Genomic DNA, 11,490 nt, shown 5'->3' with positions numbered 1-11,490 from the left:
ACATCTCGATTAATTCAACTTTTTAAATAAAATAAAAATAACATTCAAAACACGTCCAAACTCGGTGAAACTCGGCGCCGATCGATTGCAGTTAGCATTGAAATTTCAATGTCTCTTTTACTGTGACCGGTTGGTTAGTCGTTCGCGGGCTGTTTTGAACGGTGCTGGGACGTCTGCGAGGATCTTTGAAGAATTAACTCCCACTGATTGCAAACACCTCTGTCGTTTGTATTTCCGTGTGTATTCACATTCATCATAACTATGTACACAAGCCGGCGCGGAGTTGCGGGCCAAAAGAGCATATGTCAAAATGTGCGTTTTTTTGTTACGCCAAAATTCAATTTCACACTTAAAAATGCTATTTTTTTTAATCACTCATTTAATACCTACCGAAAAAAATCATGTAAAATAAAGAGCGTATTCATAAACCGAATTTTCCTTTTCTTCTCTTATTTTTCTTAAAACACTCAGCAATCCGTTAAACTTTTCAGGAGAAGGCGGACTGTTGACTATCGTCAGCAAATCTTCCATTCCACTAGAAGAGGGTTCGGTATTTTACGTCCTAGTTTGGTTTATATTACCAATATCCTCCACTATTTTTATCATGTATGATACTACCTCAGTTCCTCATAAACTATCACGGATCCGATGTCGGATAGGCAATGAGCAAATTCTGAAATGTTCCTGATTGGTCCACATTAGATTATCCTTCCTGTTCCCAAAACAGATTAATTTTTTAAGTTAGAAGAAAAAAAATCCACTTAATGATCTATAAAACTTTCTAAATAATAAGCAAGGTAAATAATAAATGCAACCATCCCATCTAAAAAAAAAACTCAGTAAGTAATCTGAATGATTCCCTAATCCGAACGACCCTCTGCACGATTTACGTTCGGATTAGCGAGATGGAACTTTATATAGATATATCTGAAAGACATATCCGGATGATCAGTTGGTGACACGTTTACGTTTCATGATTTATTTTTCCCCAGATTAATCCTTCGCCCACTAAATCGTAGATCATCTCCACATTAGTGGAGACGATATTAATCGCCCAATAGATCATCTCCACTAAATCGAAAAGTGACACAATCACAACGTTTTTAGTAAAATTACCTTCGCCTCATAAATTTGTTTTACTGTTCATTCTTCACCCATTCGAAACACATTAAAATATTTAAAATCAAATGTCTTTATTTTAGAAACAAAGACGTGAGGAGAAGAACCCAACAGCCCCTCATACTGGAAGCCCTGAAGAGGAGAATGTGGACATGGTTGGGACATGTCCTTAGAATGCCACCTTAGAGCATCAACCCCTTATGTCTCTTCTTCCAACCCCGACGATTCTGGCGCCCTGGAAGGCTGCTGACGACCATTCACCGACTATACTCAGCGAAAATGACCTGGGAGGAAGCTAAGGAGATGGCGCGTGACAGAATGACTCGGAGACGTCTCGTGTTGGCCATATGCTCCACCTAGGGAGCCCAAATGGAAAAATAAGAAGAATAATTTTTAATAACATAATGAATGACTTACCTAGACTTTTCACTCATGAATTGCACGAAATTGTAGTAACTTTAAACATAAAAAGTAAATACATTCACAAGTGGGTATAGGTTATAAAAGTTGACGCCAGAAAAGTCAAGATAAGGGGTGTTGCATAAGCTATAGCTAGATTTCAAAGTCACTTGGACATTAGGCATTTTAAAAGAAGGCTTCTCGTATTTATGATAATATTTATTTTGACGGATATTTTACTAAAATGGAGATAGGTCATTTCGCCCTTCGACTCCACCAATGGTTACATGTTGCTATGTACATCGATACTGACGGAAAGAACAAGCGACATCTGTTATGTACAAACTTAAATACACAATGACGTACGACATGTGCCAATATCATAAGTTAGTGATGCTGTAATTAATTAATCAATACCTAATTTACTTAAATTATTTTGCGGAATTTAATTTTTATTCTGTGGTGATCACCACGCTTGGCTACCGCGCTGGAGGTCCCGGGTTCGATTCCCTCCTTCTTTTTCTTCTAACACTTATCCGCACCCAATGGTACATAGGACACTGCATCGTATTGGCGCAGTGTTATCTTGATCGTTACATACACGAAGGCAATGTGATCACTTCTGCGCTTCAAGGACCAGTCCAGGATTATATTATATATGCGGCAACACACTAAATTAGAGTGTAAAATCTCCAATATTTATTTTCACCCCCCGCCCTGGGAATCGAACCCGGGACCACCAGCACGGTAGCTTTAACACGCTAACCATTACACCACGGAGTCGGAGACGATTCCCAGTGTGATTTTTCACTCTAATATTTATTTAATATTACTCTGGACTGGAACCTGAAGCTCAGGGATGAGATGTGGTGCTACAGGCGCATGTTGGTGACTCATTGGTCAAATTTAATTTAGTGTCGGGTTGTGGTCCCGTGGTTAGTGTCGCGTACTCTTAAGTCAGAGTTTCTCGGTTCGAACCTACCCTACCACAATATGATACCTATTTCTAATAATGAGCCGCTTAGGCTCACAGGAATAGGATGAAATTGAAATATTTGTGCGAATAATAAAAACACAAAGATTTCTCTTAAAAAAAACATGTAGGGAACAACGATGTATCAAGCAGGACTAGATCAAGGATCAAGGAGTCTAGATCCTTTCTAAATAAAGTAACACAACAGCGAGCTTTTACATCATTTCTATCACAATAGGAATTGATTATTTTAATTCCCATTGTGATCCGGTAGTCGCGAATTAGTGTTTATTAAAGTGGTATTACACAAAGATAAGGATGAATGATACGGAGAGTGTTATACAGTGAAACCTCTATCTATCATTTTTAAAGGGACCATCGAAATAAACTATGAATGGGGGAAAACTTTTCCCGCATTTATATGCGGGAAAACAATGAATGCGAGATTAAGAGGTCGATACACAAGGAGATACGATCGAGTAAAGATACCGTCCTCCCAATCTGCATTACCATTGGCAAGTTAAAATTCTAAGAAGAATACAAGTTTTAGATGCAAATAAATGTACTTCTTTAAAAAAAATACATAGCTGAAGAGAACCAAAAAAATATTTAAGTTTTTTGGAATTGTTAATAATCTATGTCCGCCTCCGTAGTGTAATGGTCAGCACGCTCGGCTACCGTTCTGGAGGTCCCGGGTTCGATTCCCAAGGGGGGTAAAATAAGTATAAGTGATTTTTTCACTGTAATATTTATTCAATATTACCATAGACTGGTACCTGAAGTGGAGGGCTGATCACCTTTCCTTCATGTGTAGACGATCAAGATAACACTGCCTTAATATGACACAGTGCCCTATGCACCATTGGGGTACAAAAAGGGTTTTATTATTATTTAATAATCTATGATCGGCATTAGTTTTTTCACTGTTTTATTTCCATAAGTCAACAGTATATTTTCAGCTTTGTATATATATTTTTTTGCATTGGTTATTAAATGTGCGTAGTAGAAATTTTTCAATCTTTCAAATAGTGTGCATGCTTTGAAAATGAAGGTACAGGCAGAAGCTCCTCTTCATCAACATCAACCTCTTCTGTTGTATCCGTCAAATGTAACAAAATTGGAAAGAACGTAAAAAAAACACAAACAAAATATCAACATTTGGAGCGTAATTCAAACGATGAATGCGATAAAATGATGATAGAGAAACGATCAATGCGATCTATTTTTGTATGAGATGAATCTGGGGTAGAAGAAATTAACGACACATCCGGGAAAACGATTATTCGAGGAACGATAGATAGAGGTTTCACTGTATTACCAAACCACAAAGTTAACAATGCATTGATACACAAAATATTGTACATATTTTTATTTTTTTACAAAGTTGTGAAGTCAAAATGGTAAATATCCCTTTCTAATTGTTATTAATTAATTCTTAATTCCTAATTCTCAGCATTAAAATTTTACATTTTTAAACGGATTTATATTGCGTCTTAGACTTTCCATGAATTATTTTAATATAACTTGTTATTTTTCCGGTATTTTATTGGGAGCCTAAGACGGAATTAAATAAGGTAGTGTAACAAAAAAAAAGATATAATTAAAATGTAACTTTGTTTTAAAATCACTAAAAATATTTTATAAAAAGTTATAAGCTAATTATAATGTCTACCGGTTTCGAAGCTAACCGGTAGACATTATAATTAAGTTATTATAAATGTTTATCTTCTTTTTTCTTCATCTTGTTGTAGGCCTTGTGGCCTGTTTTTAAAAGGATGTCGATTTTGTCGATTCCCAGCTATCGACCCATCTCGTCGATTTTGCGACGGTCGATTTAGCGACGGTCGATTTAACGACCGTCGATTTAGCGACCGACGATATAGCGACCGTCGATTAACGACCGTCGTTTGAACGACCGTCGATGAATCGATTTTTTTGCACAACCCTAAAGTTCTGTCCCTAAAGTGTGTGCCGCGGCACACTGGTGTAATGTGCTGATTACACCAGTGGCGCCCGTATGATAGAGCTGTTTCGATGGGAGCGCGAGCGGCCGTCAACCAGCATTTCCTACTAGCAGAATACGTTATTTAAAAATAAAAATGTGTTGTTTTTTATGTGAATTTACTCAAAGTATCCATCAAAAATATTTGTAGGTACAGTAACACACGCCATGATTAGTAATTATTACGATAACCCCCTACGACCGCTCTTCTTAGGCCGCCGGCCGTCTGTGCAACGGTGTCCGCTCTACTTTCGATTCCATACAAATAAAATATTTAAATATTTATAGTGATTTTAAAACAAAGTTACATTTTAATTACAAAATGGAAAATTACAAAGTTAGTGCTTCAAATATAAATTAAATAAAAAACATACTTTTCATCTCACTAATAGATGTCTCTAGTGAAATTCTAGTGTTTTAAGAATAATATTTCAAAATTGGTTCATATATATATATATATATATATATATATATATATATATATATATATATATATATATATATATATATATATATATAGAACTTCCAAGAATTCGAGTAGTGTGGTTGTAAATAATGTCTAGAATTGGTCCACCTCCGTAGTGTAATGGTCAGCTACTGCTCTACCTTTCTGGAGCTACCGTTCTGGAGGTCCCGGGTTCGATTCCCAAGGGGGGTAAAATAAATGTAAGTGATTTTTTCACTGTAATATTTATTCAATATTACCATGGACTGGTACCTGAAGCGGAGGGCTGATCACCTTTCCTTCATGTATAAACGATCAAGATAACACTGCGTTTATATAACACAGTGCCCTATGCACCATTGGGATGCAGATGATGGTTTTATTATTATTATTAATATAATTGGTGAATGTTGCACGTGTGTAAAGTGATCACTTAAACCAGCCTATGACGGTCGTCAGCCCCGTAAATGCTCAGACTTCCATATTCTTCTTCATCCCTGATGAGATGTAACAAATTTAATATGAAAATAACTCCTGTGATTGGAGATAATCCAGATTTTGTTAACAAGTATTTGGACACACTCAATATGTTGTATATATAATATATTAAATGTTAAAATCAAACACTGATTTTTTGAGTCTACTAAGTTGTATTTTATTGTTATAAAAACACATCATAAAATTGTGACAATTGTTTTGCCTGGTTATGGCATTTTCAAACGAATGTCATTCGAACGAATGACAAAAAACATTCCTGAATATCTTCCTATGTGACGAGGAAATTTCCTAAGTTACTTATTAATAGTAACTAAACCGCAAATGTAATGATAAATCAGAAGGAATGCATTTTTTATCAAATATAAATTTACCACAGACATGCGTTGGTGTATTTGTATAATTATTTTATCATTTGTATATATGGCTGATGCAATTTAAAAAAATAATAATTAAATAACGACTTACTTGTATAGTTAGCTCTCATTTCCTACATTCTACTTTATTTCTTTCATCTCTCTCATGTAACGAAATGTGCCCAATAAACTCTTTGAAATTTCACCCGCAACGGATCTTTGTCAGACGGGAGGAATATCTAATTTAACGTACTCAACCCATAAAGGATTGCATATGACTCGTTTTGTGTTTATAACAGCCGATATAAGTAATATTTTCATTCATCATTTTCTTTTGGAAAATTCGCCTTTGAAAAAACGTAATTTTCGTATGTTGGCAACGAATGACGTCACAGAAACGATGGAGTTATTTTAATGTTGGTGTCATTGCAAAATTATTGGCGGCTCTATTTGTTGATGTTTATGGTCCACCCCCCGTCCCCTCATATTTTTATAACACAAATGGTAGTATAGTGGTAAACAAACAATCCACAATACTACTATTACAGCTCTATAAACCATAGACAATAAACCATATGACGTAATAAAACGTTCGATGACGTATGCGAACGCACGTTTTTCGTTTTATTCAAATATCTTAAGTTTAAACTTTAATAATCTACCTTAGTTCCTTACAGATTTCAATAAGAATGTTGTCGATAGATTTTGCATATTAATTTATTAGCCAATAATCCAACATCTACTCGGTTTTTGGTAGTTAATGTGTTAAAAGGTCAAAGAGGGCTTCCGAGGCCTACGCAATAGGGTAAGGGAAAAGTAGCAGTTGGCTATTAGTCACATTCCTAATTATATTATCATTCGGGCAAGAAGCCGCTCGGGACACCAAACTTCCCGGTCGCTTTGGACAACTTGTGGTCAGCTCACTGCGAGTGTAATCTAGACCAATGTTCCGCAAACTTTTTTATTCAAGGTACACCTACCAAATTAAGAAATTTCAGGGGTGCATATAAATGGTTAGTGTCGCGGACTCTTGAGTCTGAGTTTCTGGGTTCGAACCAACTCTACCACAATTTAATACATATTTATATTATAAAGAGCCGCTCAGGCTCACAGAAATAGTATGAAAATGATGTATTTTTGTAAATAATAAAAAGGTTTGGTAACTAACTAAGTAACTAACCATCACGCCGCTTCCCCGCAGGCGTAGGCAGAGAGAATAGAACGCCACACCACTCTGTCTTTGCAAACATTCTTCGCCTTTTCCACTTTATCCATTTACTCATACATACCCGCCGATTATTACAACTCCTAACCTGACCACTGGTAAACCATATTATGGTAATATATTTAGCATATTATGTTTAATGCGAAATGTGAGCCTACTTAACTGAGCACAGGTAATCAAAATTTGGAGCAATTGTGTTATTTTCAGAAAACTAGACGTTTATCACCGCGGCACACACTTTGCGGAACAATGATCTAGGCTGACCGAGTAGTTTTTCCTTCTACATAAGTTTTTTTGTTTAGCATACGAATGATGGCTATATAATGTTTTGTTCTACCGGTTATATTGACGTAACACGGGTAGTCTCATCCAGTTCACCTTACGAAGCCATACGGACAGCGCGATTTGTTCAAGACCCTCGTATTACTCTCTCTATTACTGTATTACGCGTTGTTTACAAATATGGCTCCCGTGTTAGTGCTCTTGGTACTGAGTGCGATTTTAGGACATGCGGTGAGCAGAAAAAACGGTATGTAATAAAAACAGTATATTTTCAGCTTTGTATATATATTTTTTTGCATTGGTTATTAAATGTGCGTAGTAGAAATTTTTCAATCTTTCAAATAGTGTGCATGCTTTGAAAATGAAGGTACAGGCAGAAGCTCCTCTTCATCAACATCAACCTCTTCTGTTGTATCCGTCAAATGTAACAAAATTGGAAAGAACGTAAAAAAAACACAAACAAAATATCAACATTTGGAGCGTAATTCAAACGATGAATGCGATAAAATGATGATAGAGAAACGATCAATGCGATCTATTTTTGTATGAGATGAATCTGGGGTAGAAGAAATTAACGACACATCCGGGAAAACGATTATTCGAGGAACGATAGATAGAGGTTTCACTGTATTACCAAACCACAAAGTTAACAATGCATTGATACACAAAATATTGTACATATTTTTATTTTTTTACAAAGTTGTGAAGTCAAAATGGTAAATATCCCTTTCTAATTGTTATTAATTAATTCTTAATTCCTAATTCTCAGCATTAAAATTTTACATTTTTAAACGGATTTATATTGCGTCTTAGACTTTCCATGAATTATTTTAATATAACTTGTTATTTTTCCGGTATTTTATTGGGAGCCTAAGACGGAATTAAATAAGGTAGTGTAACAAAAAAAAAGATATAATTAAAATGTAACTTTGTTTTAAAATCACTAAAAATATTTTATAAAAAGTTATAAGCTAATTATAATGTCTACCGGTTTCGAAGCTAACCGGTAGACATTATAATTAAGTTATTATAAATGTTTATCTTCTTTTTTCTTCATCTTGTTGTAGGCCTTGTGGCCTGTTTTTAAAAGGATGTCGATTTTGTCGATTCCCAGCTATCGACCCATCTCGTCGATTTTGCGACGGTCGATTTAGCGACGGTCGATTTAACGACCGTCGATTTAGCGACCGACGATATAGCGACCGTCGATTAACGACCGTCGTTTGAACGACCGTCGATGAATCGATTTTTTTGCACAACCCTAAAGTTCTGTCCCTAAAGTGTGTGCCGCGGCACACTGGTGTAATGTGCTGATTACACCAGTGGCGCCCGTATGATAGAGCTGTTTCGATGGGAGCGCGAGCGGCCGTCAACCAGCATTTCCTACTAGCAGAATACGTTATTTAAAAATAAAAATGTGTTGTTTTTTATGTGAATTTACTCAAAGTATCCATCAAAAATATTTGTAGGTACAGTAACACACGCCATGATTAGTAATTATTACGATAACCCCCTACGACCGCTCTTCTTAGGCCGCCGGCCGTCTGTGCAACGGTGTCCGCTCTACTTTCGATTCCATACAAATAAAATATTTAAATATTTATAGTGATTTTAAAACAAAGTTACATTTTAATTACAAAATGGAAAATTACAAAGTTAGTGCTTCAAATATAAATTAAATAAAAAACATACTTTTCATCTCACTAATAGATGTCTCTAGTGAAATTCTAGTGTTTTAAGAATAATATTTCAAAATTGGTTCATATATATATATATATATATATATATATATATATATATATATATATATATATATATATATATATATATATAGAACTTCCAAGAATTCGAGTAGTGTGGTTGTAAATAATGTCTAGAATTGGTCCACCTCCGTAGTGTAATGGTCAGCTACTGCTCTACCTTTCTGGAGCTACCGTTCTGGAGGTCCCGGGTTCGATTCCCAAGGGGGGTAAAATAAATGTAAGTGATTTTTTCACTGTAATATTTATTCAATATTACCATGGACTGGTACCTGAAGCGGAGGGCTGATCACCTTTCCTTCATGTATAAACGATCAAGATAACACTGCGTTTATATAACACAGTGCCCTATGCACCATTGGGATGCAGATGATGGTTTTATTATTATTATTAATATAATTGGTGAATGTTGCACGTGTGTAAAGTGATCACTTAAACCAGCCTATGACGGTCGTCAGCCCCGTAAATGCTCAGACTTCCATATTCTTCTTCATCCCTGATGAGATGTAACAAATTTAATATGAAAATAACTCCTGTGATTGGAGATAATCCAGATTTTGTTAACAAGTATTTGGACACACTCAATATGTTGTATATATAATATATTAAATGTTAAAATCAAACACTGATTTTTTGAGTCTACTAAGTTGTATTTTATTGTTATAAAAACACATCATAAAATTGTGACAATTGTTTTGCCTGGTTATGGCATTTTCAAACGAATGTCATTCGAACGAATGACAAAAAACATTCCTGAATATCTTCCTATGTGACGAGGAAATTTCCTAAGTTACTTATTAATAGTAACTAAACCGCAAATGTAATGATAAATCAGAAGGAATGCATTTTTTATCAAATATAAATTTACCACAGACATGCGTTGGTGTATTTGTATAATTATTTTATCATTTGTATATATGGCTGATGCAATTTAAAAAAATAATAATTAAATAACGACTTACTTGTATAGTTAGCTCTCATTTCCTACATTCTACTTTATTTCTTTCATCTCTCTCATGTAACGAAATGTGCCCAATAAACTCTTTGAAATTTCACCCGCAACGGATCTTTGTCAGACGGGAGGAATATCTAATTTAACGTACTCAACCCATAAAGGATTGCATATGACTCGTTTTGTGTTTATAACAGCCGATATAAGTAATATTTTCATTCATCATTTTCTTTTGGAAAATTCGCCTTTGAAAAAACGTAATTTTCGTATGTTGGCAACGAATGACGTCACAGAAACGATGGAGTTATTTTAATGTTGGTGTCATTGCAAAATTATTGGCGGCTCTATTTGTTGATGTTTATGGTCCACCCCCCGTCCCCTCATATTTTTATAACACAAATGGTAGTATAGTGGTAAACAAACAATCCACAATACTACTATTACAGCTCTATAAACCATAGACAATAAACCATATGACGTAATAAAACGTTCGATGACGTATGCGAACGCACGTTTTTCGTTTTATTCAAATATCTTAAGTTTAAACTTTAATAATCTACCTTAGTTCCTTACAGATTTCAATAAGAATGTTGTCGATAGATTTTGCATATTAATTTATTAGCCAATAATCCAACATCTACTCGGTTTTTGGTAGTTAATGTGTTAAAAGGTCAAAGAGGGCTTCCGAGGCCTACGCAATAGGGTAAGGGAAAAGTAGCAGTTGGCTATTAGTCACATTCCTAATTATATTATCATTCGGGCAAGAAGCCGCTCGGGACACCAAACTTCCCGGTCGCTTTGGACAACTTGTGGTCAGCTCACTGCGAGTGTAATCTAGACCAATGTTCCGCAAACTTTTTTATTCAAGGTACACCTACCAAATTAAGAAATTTCAGGGGTGCATATAAATGGTTAGTGTCGCGGACTCTTGAGTCTGAGTTTCTGGGTTCGAACCAACTCTACCACAATTTAATACATATTTATATTATAAAGAGCCGCTCAGGCTCACAGAAATAGTATGAAAATGATGTATTTTTGTAAATAATAAAAAGGTTTGGTAACTAACTAAGTAACTAACCATCACGCCGCTTCCCCGCAGGCGTAGGCAGAGAGAATAGAACGCCACACCACTCTGTCTTTGCAAACATTCTTCGCCTTTTCCACTTTATCCATTTACTCATACATACCCGCCGATTATTACAACTCCTAACCTGACCACTGGTAAACCATATTATGGTAATATATTTAGCATATTATGTTTAATGCGAAATGTGAGCCTACTTAACTGAGCACAGGTAATCAAAATTTGGAGCAATTGTGTTATTTTCAGAAAACTAGACGTTTATCACCGCGGCACACACTTTGCGGAACAATGATCTAGGCTGACCGAGTAGTTTTTCCTTCTACATAAGTTTTTTTGTTTAGCATACGAATGATGGCTATATAATGTTTTGTTCTACCGGTTATATTGACGTAACACGG

Source organism: Brachycentrus maculatus, unplaced genomic scaffold (assembly GCF_059751285.1).
Source record: "Brachycentrus maculatus isolate JH-2025_06_01 unplaced genomic scaffold, ASM5975128v1 h1tg000087l, whole genome shotgun sequence".
Taxonomy (NCBI): domain Eukaryota; kingdom Metazoa; phylum Arthropoda; class Insecta; order Trichoptera; family Brachycentridae; genus Brachycentrus; species Brachycentrus maculatus.
The sequence above is the reverse complement of the archived record's forward strand: the minus strand, read 5'-3'. Positions refer to the sequence as shown.